General features: G+C 44.4%; 1 long non-coding RNA gene across 1 annotated transcript in view; it reads left to right on the top strand.

Annotated features, from left to right (window-relative positions):
* Nucleotides 1–15,674, top strand: part of LOC133482488 (uncharacterized) — a 59,871-nt gene extending 44,197 nt beyond the window's left edge. Inside the window, exons 3-4 of the long non-coding RNA XR_009789809.1 lie at nucleotides 13,276–13,366; nucleotides 14,799–15,674. This is a non-coding gene — a long non-coding RNA (uncharacterized LOC133482488). The remainder of the gene's footprint in view (nucleotides 1–13,275; nucleotides 13,367–14,798) is intronic.
* Nucleotides 15,675–16,532: the final 858 nt, after the last annotated feature.

Here is a 16,532-nt window from a genome sequence, read left to right as displayed (position 1 = left end):
GGCTCGTCGCCTTTTCGTGGATCTTTGCATTCCTTAATAGCGTCCCGACACTTTGACTTCCTGCTCTGCGATCTGCCTGCGTTAGCGTGCCTTCTTTCGCACGGTTCCCTTGATGCACCCTTCAAAGGCGTACTGTACTGCGCACCCTTTCCTGCCTGCTTCTTCTGTCTGAAAAAACCCCAAATGTCTTCAAAGAGTGAAAAGAGTCGAAGCGGTGGTTCTGAAATGGGTGTTGGATTCAGACTGACAATCGGGCCAAATCTGACGACTTTTGATCAAAGTGAGCAAAGGGCAGCGTCTGAAAGATTATGCTGAGAGAATGATCCTGTTAAGTGATTTAGGAGGACTTTTTTTCCCCCGTCTGTTCGGAAAGGGGTCCAGGCCGACTATGCTCAATGTTCAACAGGTTCAATATTTCCGATGGCAAAATCTCGGCGAGTCGGACCGAGATTTGTTCCTTTTATTTTGGGTCACGTCTGGGGTCTCTCGCAATTAAAAACAAGGTTAAGGTCTGAAAAAACGGTAGATCGTTCCAGACTGAGACCCAATGGCGAAAAAAAGTCCTGGACGCCCCGCCCCAAAAAGATTTGGAATTGCCTTCAAAGCTCAAACTGCGACTCTGAAACGGTTTATTATTTCAAGTTCCTTCTACAACATTACCCTTAAAAATAAATGAATTGTGACGATTTCTCGGTCAAGATTTACATACTTCCTTGACACCGATGTAATGTACTACTTTCCTATTAATTAGGGCCTTGCTTCACTTCATTTCCAGGTTGCTATCAGTACAAATTGACACAATAGCAGTTCCAAGACCAAGACAAAATACAACTGTCTTTTTTTGGGTTTTTGGTTTTACAAGCACAAAGAAAACTGCCAAGGGAGCTAATCTAAGATGAAAGACTTGAGCTCTGTTTCTTCTTCTTTATGCGGCTTTAGTTTGTCTCGGACATTTTCTTGAGATTCAAGAGTAAAGTTTCTCTGTTTTGTGGCTTGAAGTTCCTTTTTCCAGAAGTCTCACAGAGAGCTACGACTTCCCCCCCTGGTACCTTTTAGCTCAGTTCTGTGTAAGCTCGATTCAAGTTTTGTGAAGAAAGAATATGTGTTATTTCCACACCCTTGCAATGTGTTGCTTTGTGATTTACGGTCACGTGTCGTGTTATCTCTTGTACGGTATGCGTCGTTCCCCTGCTTTGGCAACAGGAACTAAGGGGGCAGCGCTTATAACAGATCGTTTGAGTATCTTCATTGCCAGAGCCAAGCAGTGACAATCACAATTATCTGCCTAAACCAAAACAAAAAACAAAAAAACACAGGCACAAGCAGTTATTATAAAAAATACACTTAAATTGCTTACGCGGCACGGTGGGCGACCGGTTAGAGCGTCAGCCTCACAGTTCTGAGGACCCGGGTTCGATCCCCGGCCCCGCCTGTGTGGAGTTGGCATGTTCTCCCCGTGCCCGTGTGGCTTTTCTCCGGGCACTCCGCTTTCCTCCCACATACCCAAAAACATGCATTCATTGGAGACGCTAAATTGCCCGTAGGCGTGACTGTGAGTGCGAATGGTTGTTTGTTCGTATGTGCCCTCCGATTGGCTGGCAACCAGTTCAGGGTGGACCCCGCCTCCTGCCCGATGACAGCTGGGAGGGGCTCCGGCACGCCCGCGACCCGCGTGAGGAGAAGCGTGACAGAAAATGGATGGATAAATTGCTTATACTTTTTTTTTTTTTTTTTTTTTTTTTTTCCCCCCCCCCAGAAAATAAAATCCGCGGCTCATTTCCCGCAAGAAGCAATTGGCACCTTTATGGAATACACGACCTTCCTTTGCAAAACATGTCGCGCTTTCATCCACAGAAAAGTGGTAAAAACACGCACGCGCGCGCGCAGGTCGACGATGAACGGCGTTTGCCGAAGGACACCTTGGGATGGTCTGCGCCACAGCGAGGCGCCAAGCCTCTTTTGTTGGGGGGATCGCACAAGGCCGGGGAAGACGTGAGGGGCCGGTGTCATCGTCAGTCATAAAGTATAATAATCATAATAACAATTAATAAGCAATACCAGTGCCAACAAACCTGCAAAATCACAGCTAATATAAACAAAGGGTTCTAGAAAAGCTGAAAATGTTCCCTGGTGTACGATGCGTTGGATTCATCATTTGCTTTGAATTTGGTCCACCCGGCTGCCTTGTATGCAGTCACAATTGGACTAGTTCTCGCCGTCTTTTGTCATTTTCACTGTTATCATTACCGCAGTCACTGGAATGCTTAAAACAACCCAAAAACCAAAAACAGCCTGCGTTGTCTGCACCAAGGTAAGCAATGTGCTTGCATTATCTGTCAAATAAGACGCAATGCTAACGTTACGCTATTATCCCGTGTTTCTTCCGGTCTGTATTTTCTTGAGTAGGTAGCCTGAGGGAAGAAGCCCGCCTGCCCTCGTTGTCATGTTGAGTGTCTCGAGTGTAGCGACAGCAGACCGATTAGTATCTCGGTGGCTGCAGCTCCCCGTGCCCCCCGTCGGATCGCTTTCGATCACACGTGGCGTCCGGACGCCGGGAACCGCCGCTAAGCGTCCGACTCGGTGATCTACTGTTGAGCTGCGGCTTCTCCGAGTGTCGAGCGCCACTCCGCAGAGACGCCCGCCGTCCTCCGCCTTGTTTGTCTCGCTGACTAAAATAAATGGAGGTGTCTATTTGAGGTGAGGCTTTTATTACAGCGGATGGTACAGGCGACGACTATTTGGGGCGTGGCTGCTATGAGAGTAGAGCCCCTTTTTCCGAGGACAAAAGAGAAAGTGTCATTTATTAAAGTGGATGACAGACCTGGCGACTATTTGGGGGATGGCTTATATTACTGTGTTTTTTTTTTTTGTGGCATTAAGAATGAAGGACATTGTTCTGAGGGAAAACAAAGGAGCCATCTATTTACTGAAGTGACTGACACATCCAGTCCTAGGCATTTTCTTAAGGGCAAAACAAGAGGCGTCTATTATTTTAGGCGGGGCGTTTATTTTTTTGAAAGTGATCAACTCACCCAGTTTGAAGTGTGGTTTCTCTCAGTGGAGGCTGTTTTTCCGATTGCAAAAAAACAAAAGAGGAATTTAGGTGAAACGTTTTTTAAAGCGAACGATCGACCCGGCGACTTTTTGGGTTGTGGCCATTTTCTTGAGGTCAAAGAAAAGAAGGCTTCAATTTATAATGAGACATTTATTTACTAAAGTGAACGACGCACCCAGTTTGGTTTCTATGAAAGTGGGGGCCATCTCCCGAAGGCAAAAAAAAGAATGCTTTCATTTGAGGGGAGGCATTTATTAAAGCGGGCAATAGAATTTTTGTTTTATAGTGGAGCGAAGAGATACACAAGTATTTTTGTGTCTACAACATACTTGGCAACGCACCATTTATATTTGAGCGAAAGCCGTTTTCCCGGGGGCAAAAAAAAAAAGCGTATCTCTTTGAGGTGAGGCATTTATTTTTTTCTGGCGACTATTTGGGGTGTGGTTCATATTAGAGTGGAGACTGTTTTCACGAGGGCAAAACATTGAGGCTTATTGTATGTACCTGGCAACTATTTGGGGCACAGTTTATATTTGAGATAATTTGCTTGATGACGAAAAAAAGGAGGTGTCAAGATGAGATTTTTTTTTTTTTTTTTTTATTGTTTTTTTTTATTAAGGTGTATGACACCTGGAAGCGATTTGGGCTCAATTATTGTGTCTCATTGTTCTTCTTTATTCATTTCATATCTTCCATGACCATGTCCTATTGAATGTTTGTTGAGGTTGAATATGCATTTGGACCTGGAATCCTAATTGTTTAGGGCGTGGCTTCTATTAGACCAGAGGTCACTATTTGAGGAAATATGGTCCTCCGCCAGATAGAATTTGCACCACCGGGACGGCCAGATAATGAAACAACCTAGCATGTCCACACAATTAAAACAAGAAAACATGTTACTAACATTTTTGTGGAGAAAAAAAAAATCCCTTCATGAAAATGAAACACCTCCCTCGGGTAACATATTTCAATATGCAGGCAGAATTGTTTGTTTTTTGCTACTTACACGTGGAACCACTTGTGTTCTCATTTGTTTGCATGTCGAAATAAAAACCCGACTTGTGGGTAGTCAGGCTTTTCCAAAAGCACGACAGCGCTGTTGAACAAAGGCCATTTTTCTTTTTTTTCCAACAAGGGCCTATTGAATTGCGGCCAAGTTCACATCCTCGGGTCGTTAGGGAGCCCCCGTGTGCGGATGGCGAAGCATTCCAAAGTTAGCCGGGGTCCCGTTGTTTGGCGCCGCGCTTGACTTCATTAATGCACACCGAACGCTGGCGGGCACCCCGGCCAATGCTAATGAGCACATTAGCTTGCTCCGTCTTTTGATCGAGTTCATATCGGTCCGAGATGCGAAGACAGATGGCCCAGGAAGACGCCGCATCCAAGGCCACTTGAACTCAAAAGGACGCCTGATGCCATTGGTTGGTTGCCCGGCCTTTTTCCTTTTTCGATTTTCTGCAGAAAAATCAATGGCGTCAATCAATAGGGATTTTTCGATATGGCCCTTGGCAGAGGTGGGAGCGAGTCACGCACTTTGACGTACAAGTCGGCCAAGCTTTTTTTGCCCTCAAGAAAATGGAATCCGCTCTCACGGGAACCACGCCTCAAATAGTCACCGGTTACGTTCTACGCTGTAATAATTAAACTCCTCTGTCAAACAGACGCCTTCTTTCCTGGCCCACGGATAATTGGACGCCACTCCAATAGAAAGCATACCCCAATTCGTCTCTGGGTATGTGGTACAATAAAAAAAAAATGTCTCACCACAAATTGACACTTTTGCTTTTATTTGTGGAATTTTTTTCAATGTTACTATAAAGACATTTCTACAAATAAAAGCCATCCCTGCAGGTAAATGGCCTCTACTCTCATAGCAACCTCACCCCAAATATTCACTGAAAAGTCCCAACTCAAACGTAGGCTTTGTAAAAGGATGTTTTTAGTAACCTTTAGGAGTTAAACTCTTGGTTTCTTGCCCATAGGTAAATGGCCGCTACTCAAATAGAAAGCACACCCCCAATAGTCACTGGGCGGCTACATCGTATACGTCTCATCTCAAATTGACACTTTAGGTTTCATTTGTGGGAAAGGAAATGTTTTTCATGTCACTATAAACGACATTTGTTCAAATAAAGGCCTCCCTCCCAATAAAGAGCCTCCCCCCAGATGCCCGGAACTTTGTTTTGTAGTAAATCATCATGGCTGGCCACCAGAGGATGAAATCCGATCTGCGGAAGCCAAACGGCGACCGCTGGCGCGCTCGCGGGGGCCGTGAGAGCGTTTTGGAAAGGCGACATGTTATCGGACGCATCTTCCGACTCGGCTCAATCGGGCCGCCAGGTGTCTGCGGCACCGTACAAATTGGCCTCACCTGCTCCACCCTGGCTCGCTCGCCTCCCATTTTCTATCTGCCTCCCTGGTGCATGTGCAAACAATGAACGCAAGGGAGAGGAGAATCAATCACAAAGAAGCAAGAATGAGGCTAAGAGGTGAGGATTCCCACCTTTACGTGGAAAGTAGGAAATGGGACATGTCATGGACTTTTTCATTGGCTGTCGAATCCACAAAAGACTATTGCACAGTTCTCAGTCCTAAAGTATTTCGGAACAAATCTGTGAATTGACTTTGCAGGGTCCCGAAGTGCAACTTGAGTGGACATCCCCACCTTTGCAAAATCATGAAGCCACAGGTCCAGGTTTTGCCGTTAAGGCCAGATCGAAACCGGAGAGCCGAGCGCGGCTTCCGTTAGCCCGGCAACCTTCGGCGACCTCTCCATTAGCGACTCATCAATTCGCCAGCGCGCGGGTGGCGTCCGAGGTCACGTGACCACGCCGGGTCATCTCACGATAAGCAGCTGGGTGGAAACGCGAGTACTCGCCGGTCAATAATGTGACTGGCGGAAGCGCATACGGACTCATTTGGGAAAATGACGGTAGGGGGAGAGAAAAAAAAAAGGATCATTTGGGCGGAGCTGTCAACACAAAGCACTGAAGGTTAATTAAGGAGGTTAATTAAAAAGTTTCCCGTCAAATAATGAAACAGAGGGGATAAACTTTATGAACAGTGTTTTTTTTTTTCAATAGTCAAAAGCAGCATCTGCCAACAAAAGGACACTAAAACGTTGACTGACAATGTTTCCCATAGGAAATAACGACAATGGTAAGAAGTCAATTTGTGTGTTAGCATTTTCATTGGGTGATGTGCCGTGAGATTTGGCACGTTAAAGAGGAAGCAGGCAAAAAAAAAACAAAGAAAAAGTCGAGCCAAAAGCAATCCATTTCGCACCCACCCAAAAAACAAACAAAAGACGCAGCCTGTTGGATTGAAAGTAACCAAACGCTACGGTGCTGAGTTAACGTACAGGACCACAGCGTCCCATGGACGGTTGCCACGCAACGTGCCAATCCATCAGATGACATAGAAATTGGATTCTATTTTTATCAAGCGCTATTGATCACGGACTCGCTAGTCTCCACGCTGGTGTACTGGAAGACGCTTCATCCCCACGCAAAGGTCAAGATTCCCCAGATACTGTAAGGTAAGGTGAAACTGTAGTATTTATGAGCGCGATTGCTTATTGGCCGTTAGGATTACTGCAGCCTGACAGGCACTTCTTGTTTGGCTGCGGGTTCTCCAGACGTCTGCTGAATAGAATCGGCGCTGATTATTAAATGCCACTATTTTGAAATCACATGCGGCTATCAAATAGCAGGGCAAAGCTCTCTCAAATGAATATGTAAAAATGTGTATTTTGGAAGATGTCATTTAACAACGACCGATGAATTGATATATATTATATTACGTATAATATTGGTATAGAGGACAAAATCGCATAACCAGCCGCTGAGCTGAATACTTTTTCCCAACGATTGCCTTCGGGAGATGGCCCCCACCTGGCTCCGCCCCTGAATTAGATGGACAATAGTCGTCATGTGGCAGCAAGATGATTAAACCCGGGTACGGTGAACGATTCAAAAGTCTGCGAGTAATTAACACCCCCCCCCATCCCCCCCAGGAAGGTTTAGAATGCCGCAATATGGCGGCAAAACACTGCATGAAGCTCCTCAACTCACCCCAACGTAGTTCCTTGGCACCAAGATGCCATAGAAGCATTTTTACGCTCTTCTAATCAAAGTCAACGAAAGTCTGATTATCAAATGTTTTAAAAAGATTTATCCCGAGCAACTATCCTGTGATGTGGAGTGTTAGCTTCCTCCATGATCTGCTCACGTCGGGGCCGATTATAGCCAATGTTAAACTTGTTCCAGAAGTCACTATCCGCCTCCTTTTTTCAGTTTAGTTTCAGACAGATGCGAGGCCGCCGACAGCAACTTGCCAATTGACATCGGAGCAGTGTTGCAAAAAAAGCGAATTCTGTCCCTGACTGAAGCGCAACGCAAGTTTGAGGAGCTTGATGGCCGTCACGCTGCTCCGTGCGTGGTACAATTTACGCGCAGTTACGTGGAGTTGCCAGAAACCGGTAAGCCTCGTTTCGACAATTCTACAATTTTCAATCCTAAACACCCTAAAATGCTTCCATCAGTCCAACCTCTGATTGATCAATTTTTGATGAAGGGCTGTGTGTGGAAACTAGTGCACTTAATTGTCGTATCAAGCAAGCTAAGAGGAGCTTCTTGGTCTGAGACTATTGGGACTAAACCACTTGCCTCCGCATTCTCAGTTAAGAAAAATGCAACTTTGGGCTTCATTGGAGATATACTTTGTTTATAGCAAATAAAGGTTCTGAAGGGTTAGCGTGTCAGCCTCATAAAAGCTTCGTTTGCTGGGAGAATCCGACTTCATTGAGCGACGAGGAAACATGAACCGACTTTGATTTTCTTCAGCCTCCAAAATTCTCCCATTAAAACCTGAACGGTCGTGCGATCAAGCAAGGTGCATTTATGCTAATCTGCATCCAACAAATCTCACGACAGCTACGCTTACCTTTCGGCGTTGACATTTCAGAAAGCGTCGCTCAGCCGTAGCTTGAAAATGGCGGACCCTCGCCTAGCCTGGCGGCCAAGTCGCGGACAGAGAAACAAAATGCAGCTCGCTCGCTGGTGATTTTTCGGAAATGGGTCACCTTTGTAACCCGTAAAAATAGCAATCGTCAAGCAATAACGACACCTCCGTCTTGTCGTACCTCGAGGGCAAAGCAAAAACAAGTGGCGAAGATTCTCTCTCGTAATTTCTTCCGCTCAATTTAGCTCCTCCCTGACATATGCAGATCTTAAAACATACTTCCTCGACACATATGACTTCTTTCGTTGACCAGGTGAGTTTTTCAGCAAATCACTGACAATAGGATCCACGGCGGAAAAAAAAGTCAAATCGGTGAAGCCGTGAATAACACATTGCAAATATCGGAGGGTTCACTTTATTTGTATACAAACAAAAACTCAATTTTCATATTATGTCCCCTTTAAGACAAATCAACTCACAGCCAATCAATAAATGAGACGGAATCGCAGCGTTAATGGGCACCCTTTGAGTTAGCGTTTACGCATTCTGGCTAATTAATTTAGCACCCGCCCGGATCGCAACATGAATATTAACGTCCCTTTGACTTGAAAGTCCTTGTGAGGCTCTTGTTTGTCTTTGAGTGACGATTTGCATGAGCATTAGCATTCGGCGCCGTTGTTTGGACGTTTTATAAAAGATTTCCATTCAAAAGACGAGCAGCGACACCGAGTCATTTAGTCGCTGAACAGAACGGCTCCGGAATCGCGTTGATCCGACGTGATGAGAATAGCCTCTGTTGCCATGGTTACCCCACCTGTCACAATATTAGTGAACCTTGTTGGCGCAAGCGGTGATCATAATGTCGCCGTGCCGACCTTTGCATAGCGTTTAAAGTGCTTAGAAAATATGGGTTTCAAAAGCTCCAACTAGAGGGGAACCGGCAACTGGTTTTCGAGAGGGTTCCGGCACAAATGCGGGGGGAAAAAAATACAAAACACACTCCATTACAACAAGACACAACAAACATAGAAACACATTGCTCCACCACAAGCCAACAGGCCCCGTCACCAGCTCCAAATAATCAAAAATCCATAAATATAAAATGACCACATTGCAATTACAGTGCCGGACTGTATCAGAAGCAACAGCGGTCCACGGCAACATTGGATCAAAAACATGAACAGCTTCTTCATAAGTGGAAACATTTTTTGGGAAAGATTTTTCAAAAAGGAAGCGGCAACGGATATTTGAACACAAACGGTGGAGCAACACACGGAGACAGAAAAATATAAGAAGACTCCCAGGCATGTAGTCTGTATCCTCGGTGAGAAATGACAGTGGTCTTCGTTTTGGCATGACTGTATAATAATACAACCTGGTGGCCAAGATGGGCACACCAGAAGGAGCAGCACAATGAATTGAACTGCAGTAATAGATCGTCATGTGCAAACTGTTTAATTAGTCACATTCTGTTTAATCAAGTTATTCATTCTATGATTTTATAAAGTCCCATATCATAGAGTGCTGTTTTCCTCATGAAAAAATTAACACACAAATGTGGGTTGGTTTTTTTTTTGGGATGAGAGATTAGAATGGGGACAAATTAAACTCTTGTCTCTAGGCACCACTGTATTAGCTTTAGTCATGTTTGTGCACATGATCACCTCTTCACAAATGGCTCTCTGGCTTTCATATTGGTTACACCTCTAACTAGTATAACATTTTGATTTCAGCGCAAGCATATCCGCTACATCCGTTTCAATACAGCGCTATGAAGAGTGACGGTAGTGACGCCCAAAACGAGTCGTAAAATCAGTGCCTGAAAGGTGTGAAAATTACCGAGCCCCAGACATGACACGAGGGGGAAAAAAACTATTTCGTGCGCATGAACTATTGCTTTGTGCGCACAAACTACTATAACAAACTATTTTGTGCGCGCAAAATAGTTATAGTTATTCTGTACGTACAAAGTAGTAGTAGTATTTTTTTTACAATTCATGTCTGGGGCTCCGTAGAAAATAATTTGAAATGTTTTTTGTTTTTTTAAAGCGTTACATGTATCCGAACACGTAGTCTCCACCATCCTAGGCAAGCCGTACGCTAGCTTGCGCCTGGGATCAGCAGCTATAAAAAGTAAAGATAGGCGGGTCGTCACGCGCAACCCGACGCGGTTATGCGTCGGACTCGGTTTCTAAACTCAGATGCTTTTTATGGGACAAAATGTGTGCGCTGAGACAGGTCCTCGCTTGAAGTATCAGATCCATGATTAAAACCTTCAAAGCGGGTCTCTATCTCGCTTTCTCTTTGTCCGGATCGATCGCTGACGAGTCGACGCCGATCTGTCGATTATGATCACGTCTGCCTCGCAATTCTCAGAATCTTGGCCCTCGCGAGGAAGTTTGCGTGTTGTGCCTGTGTCGCATAAGATAGAGACCGAGCCGTAGCGTGACTAGCGTAAAACAAAGTAACTGAATACAAATGTTTGTCATTGGCTGTATTAATTCAGAGAAATATTTGTCATTGGCTCGATGAATTGTTTGAAAAGAAATGTACGCCTGCCTGGGACCTATCGTGTTTCTCGATGTCTGTTGCTGGAAGGGTTACAACACAAACCACGTGGATGCTATTCGTTAGCCCGACTATGATGTTTTGCATCGTATGTTGGCATTAAGCTAGCGGATGTTCCTCAGACAATATTATGGGGTGTTTGGTTAAATACGCTACAAATAAAAAGCCTCTTTTTGAAGAATTGTTCACTCCGTGCCAAACTGCTGATTGTCGGGAAGTGAGTTGAGTCGGTTGCCCCCAAAAAGAAAACAAACAAAAACCCCCAAAATCCAGCGAGTGACGTCTCAGTCGCGCTTCCGCGGCATGAGGGAGATTAGTGTATTTATTATTCTCTGTCCTTCTAACAGCGGCAAAAGCTTTTAGTGGACACGTAGCTGGTAATTACCTTTCAAAATGAAGTCATTTATACAAATAAAAGTCCAACACCGCATGCCCATTTAAGCTTGTTTTTGTTGTTGTTGTCATTTATGGTTGACTTTCTGTCCGCGACGCTGAAGTGGGTGAGTCACCGGTACGTGCAAAACACGAGCACTTAACGGCGACTCGTTCCTCGAGTGTCTCCGGTGACACGCCGTTATTTTGTGCTCACGTCCGGGCACGTAAATGAAGGCCCGCAGCAAAAACCGACTACGTTCTGATCCTTAGCATCTGTGAAGACTGTGACTTGAAGTTGACTTGAGCAGTTGTTATCGCCGTTATCTTTGTGACCTCCGCTTTGCTTGCTACTCATCGTCTTGACGATCGGGTCCACGTTGGAGGTCGAGTGTGTGTTTCTGCTTCGGCAATATCGGTGGGAAAGGAACGCGAAGTAATCACAGGCGCTTTAAAGGAGACATTCGGGGAGGGAAATTGACTTTTAAGTTGATTGTACACAAGTAGATGGAGAAAGGGGTTCTCTAACTTTTTGTGTCCAAGGACCCCTTAACAGGAGAAAGATTTTTGATACAGCAGTTAAACTTCCAGTAGCTACCATACAGTATGCACCCTTCAATGCCATAAGAATTCCAAAGTTGCCATGTGCAAAATGTTGTTTTTTTTGTTTTAACCCGTCCTGTTCAGCTGCATGGCCTTGCAGAATGGCGACTCTGTATGCCTTTTGGGTTTGACACTTTTGCTGTACAACAGGGGAGTTTGAAATAGTCCCTCTGCTTAATTTAAACATGTTTTCAATTCTTCTGATCTTTATTGAAAGTGCATTTCTTTCCAAGAACGAAGACATGTTTTGTCAGGATTCAAAGTTGTAATCTTACAAGGATTAAGTTGGATTTGTCCTGGATAAAGTTGGAACGTTATGATATTCAACTCAAAGTTTAACCAGGGAAGAAAGTCCTGTTTTAAGTGACTTTCCAAAATACCCTAACAACTTTATTCTTGTAGTGTTCCGCTTTTCGTTGTAGAAAAGATGTATGGATTAGCGTCGGCTAACGGTTTGAGCTGGGGATAAGTGGCGCGCACAGAAAATGCGCTAAAAAGGCTTATCATTGAATTTCTATAGATGCCCTAAGATGGTGGCAAAATACTTTTTGGCCATTAGACAAAGGCTATGGACTGACTAGATGAAGTTCCTCCCCTCACTTCAACATGGTTCATTGGCACCAATATACCACAAGCATTTCTTATGTTTCTGTATTAGACATGGCTTTGATCTGAGCACAAAAATCTGCGCTTGCCCGCACATTTGTAGCGGTTCACTGTCCTCGATTGCTTGGTGACGTTGCCGACACAAAACATAACGGCTAGCCTGCTCGCTAGAGCGTGCTATCCATTTCAGAATCAAAAGATCATGAATTGCCAGTTAATTAGCCCGTCCCTCAACGATCATGCCAACTATTTTGTGATCAACTTTCCTGTCGGCATGTTCCATCTCCCTCGGAAGCAATTTACCTCGCGTAATACCATCTTTTGCCACCTTCACATTACAGCGGTAGAGAAGAAGGCTACAATAATTGTTGAATCCATTTAGCCTGTTCGCTTGAGCTTTTTGCTTTTGCTGCTTATTTGAGTCTCGGAAACAAAACACATACTTTGGAAAAGCACAATTTATAACACTGCGTTAGCGTATGTCGGTGTAACAAATCATGTTTCCACTAAGTATCCGCCCCCTCGCCTCCATTAGATTGGCAACATTAGAAATGATTGCAGGCTGGTCTCCAAGACTTTTCCCCCATCCGTGTCACATCACAGCCAAGCGCCGCCACCGACGTCTTTTTTGTTTTTTTCAGCCTCGCTGGCCGCAAAGCGACGCCAAATTGGACCTCGGCGGGGTACTAAATGTGCCTTCAATCTCAACAATCCCTTTAATCTTTCATCAGTCCGCGTGGATGCCGCTCACGAGCCCGATCCTTTTACGACCCGGCGAGAACGTTGGAGATGGCGGCTGTGTAAATTAATGAGAACATTCTCAGAAAATGGAAAAAAAGGCGATCGCACATTCTGAGGAGGTATTTCGGGCACATCGCAGCTGAAAACGCGTCTTCAAAAAAGACTTCACTCCAGCTGAACGGCAATCACCAGGACAACTAAAATGACAGGTCACAATGCTCTTCCATATTCGGTTTAGTATTCTGCGGGAATCAGAAGCTCATTCAAGCTGAACGTTTCTTGTTTGTGAGAGGCTATTTATTTTTGATTTTTTTTGAAATGCTGGTTGACTGCCAATGTATTCCAATATCCGGTTTAATCTGTTCCAGGTCAAGCTGAAGCTAACCTTTCCCGAAAATCTCGGTGGCTTTCCGAACGCCGCGGTGTTCGACTTTGGCGAACCAACATAAAGTTATCCCGGTGAGCCAAAAGGCCAAAGAAAAAGCAAAACGCAGCATTTGCGAGACAGAGATCTCGCATCATATCATCCAAACTCCGAAGTTTCGGACGACTTGCCCAGGCGTATCTTTCTCGAAAATGTGAGAAGAATTCCCAACTGCGCCATCATCAAGAATATTGGTGAGCCAAAAAAGCCAAATGTGCAGAACTGAAATTAACCTCTGATGTCTTGCACGACTTTCGAGTCAGAACATTGGACTTGACAAATTCAGAATGATCAAAAAGTATGTTAGTGAGCCTACAAGCCAAAGAAAAAGCACAATGCCCAGATTTAAAACTTTCTGAACGGTACGTCTTTGGTGGTGTTCGACTTCGGAAGTTGAAAATATGACGTGACTTGGAATCTGGCACTGTTTGGAGATGCCCCCATGATCTTCCATGTGTTTAGCAAATAATCATTAACGTAGAATTTTATGGCTGCATCAAAAACGACATCAATGTGTAAAGGATATCGCCACATGAGCTCAGGAACACTTCAGAAAACCAATGTCAGTAAACACAGTTCGGCGCTACGTCCGGAAGTGCAACTTGAAAGTCGACTACGCAAAGCAAAAGCCATTGATCAACAACACCCAGAAACGCCGCCGGCTTCTCTGGGCCCGAGCTCGTCTAAGATGGACCGACGCAAAGTGGAAAAGTGTTCTGTGGTCCGACGAGTCCGCATTTCAAATAGTTTTTGGAAATTGTGGACGTCGCGTCCTCCGGGCCAAAGAGGAAAAGAACCATCCGGACTGTTATGGCCGCAAAGTTCAAAAGGCAGCATCTGTGATGGTATGGGGCTGTGTTAGTGCCAATGGGCATGGGTAACTTGCACATCTGTGAAGGCACCATTCATGCTGAAAGGTACATACAGGTTTTGGAGAAACATACGCTGCCGTCCTAGCGACGTCTTTTTCACGGACGCCCCTGCTTATTCCAGCAAGACAATGCCACACCGCATTCCGCACGTGTGACAACAGCGTGGCTTCGTAGTAAAAGAGTGCGGGTAACGAGACTGGCCTGCCTGAAAATGTGTGGCGCATTATGAAGCGTAAAATATGACAGCGGAGACCCCGCGGGGACTGTTGAACAGCTGAAGCTGTCCATCAAGCAAGAATGAGAAGGAATTCCACCGACAAAGCTTCAACAATGAGTGTCCTCAGTTCCCAAACGTTGATTGAATGGTGTTCAAAGGAAAAGGTGATGTAACACCGTGGTAAACATGAGCCTGTCTGTCCCAGCTTTTTGGGAAGGTGTTGCAGCCATCAAATTCCAAGTTCATGATTATTTGCTAAAAACAATCCAGTTGATCAGTTTGAACATGAAATAGCTTGTCTTTGTCGTGTATTCAATGAAATATAGGTTGAACGTGATTTGCAAATCATTGTATTCTGTTTTTGTTTGTTTAACACAGCGTCCCAACTTCAGTGGAATTGGGCTTGTAAATCACAAGATGAAGATCAAACTTCAGATGTCGGTGGTGTCACGAAGCAGAAGCCATGCTTGTGATTTAATGATTAACTCTGCAGATTAAAAAAATAGAAGAAGCAGAAGAAGGGCAAAACCATAAAAAATACCAAATAAAAAAAGGCGGAGAGGCAGCATCGAGCAAAGCCGAGCGTAGCCCAATTAGGAGTTTCATGGGGCGAATAATTGGAGTCGCAGGCAGCACTGAGCCTCGTCTCAAAAGCAAAACAAAGGAACACGGGCCCGCAAAGTTTCACAGCAAACCTGGGGAATTATTCAAGGAAGAGCACAAGGCTTAAACATACTGTCTTCATCTGCAAAATCAATAACCTTTACCATCTTCATAGTTTCACTTCCAGATCCAAGGGGAAAGAAAACAATCATTGCAAAACCTCCGACAACTGCAATCTGATCGATATGAATGAAATAAATACATCCAAAGTAAATACACAATCAAATAAATGAAATGAATCCAATTTGATTTATGACGTCAACCAACAAGAGGACGAGGATAAAAATGGGAGCATCCTTGGAAGTCTCTTTCGTACTTTGACCTCATCTTTTCAGGGGCTTTTTCAAAAAAAACAAATATTATGATTTTATTTGTTTATGTTCAGATATATGAAAAAAGAGAAATGTTAGTCAACAGAAAATGGAAATAAAATATTTGTAAAAAATTTAATATCAAAAATACATAAAGTGAGTTAAATAAAGTAAATCAAAGTTCAGAACAATTTAAAAAAATTCATGTGTAAAATGTAATTCATCACCAATAAGAGGACTGAAATAACCATCCTAAGAATTCCTTCTTGCTTTTATCAACTTTTAGCTTTTTAACAAATATATACAAAGAAATGGATGAATAAGAGTTTGTGGAATATCAGATATAAATAAAGATATACAATTAAAAAAAAACAATTATATATATATATATATATATATATAATTGGTGTCAGAAGTAGGATCCGGGGCGTGGTATCCAGATTTGCGAGTTGTGTTCGTCCCACCCGGGGGGAAAAAAACAATACTTTTGGTGTTCCAGTATTTGTTATGGTAATATTTCAATTATTAGTAGCAATATTTAGTGTCAGAAATGGGTTCCAAGGATCACCCTCGCAGACAATCACAATGGTGATATAGAAAATACATAAAGCCACACCATCCACAGGCTTCTCACACACACACATTGTCCCAGTGAAGCTGCTGACTTGTTAGCACCCGCGACCTCCACAAACCTGCAAACTGGAACCCGAATTAAAAAAAAGCTAACCTTCCCACACGGACGCCAGCGCAAATCCCCCCGCGGGTCCCCGTCCCCGTCCCCAGTTTTACGTGAAAGCATATTTAACTTTCTAGCGCTTTCAGAGACCCTTTGAGCCCGCCCGCCCGCCCGCCCGGCCGGCCCAGATTAACTTCTTGGCACACAATGCCGTCGAATTAGGGGACTGCCGCTCAACCCCCCCACCCCGCGACCCCGCGACTCGCCCTCCGTCCTGTGGGTGACCAAACACGCTTCTAGGGCCAGGAACTCTTGACCGGCAGCTCAAACCGGGAGTGTGAGTGGCAAGCGGATTAAGGAGCAGGACAAAAAGACGGGAGCGGGACAGATGGCCGTTTTGCTTCTCCTTGCCAAATGCACATGTCAAAGGTTGCAATTTATTGCTCCAAATCTGCTGTCAGC

Source organism: Phyllopteryx taeniolatus, chromosome 8 (assembly GCF_024500385.1).
Source record: "Phyllopteryx taeniolatus isolate TA_2022b chromosome 8, UOR_Ptae_1.2, whole genome shotgun sequence".
In the NCBI taxonomy this organism is placed as follows: domain Eukaryota; kingdom Metazoa; phylum Chordata; class Actinopteri; order Syngnathiformes; family Syngnathidae; genus Phyllopteryx; species Phyllopteryx taeniolatus.
The sequence above is the reverse complement of the archived record's forward strand: the minus strand, read 5'-3'. Positions and strand labels throughout refer to the sequence as shown.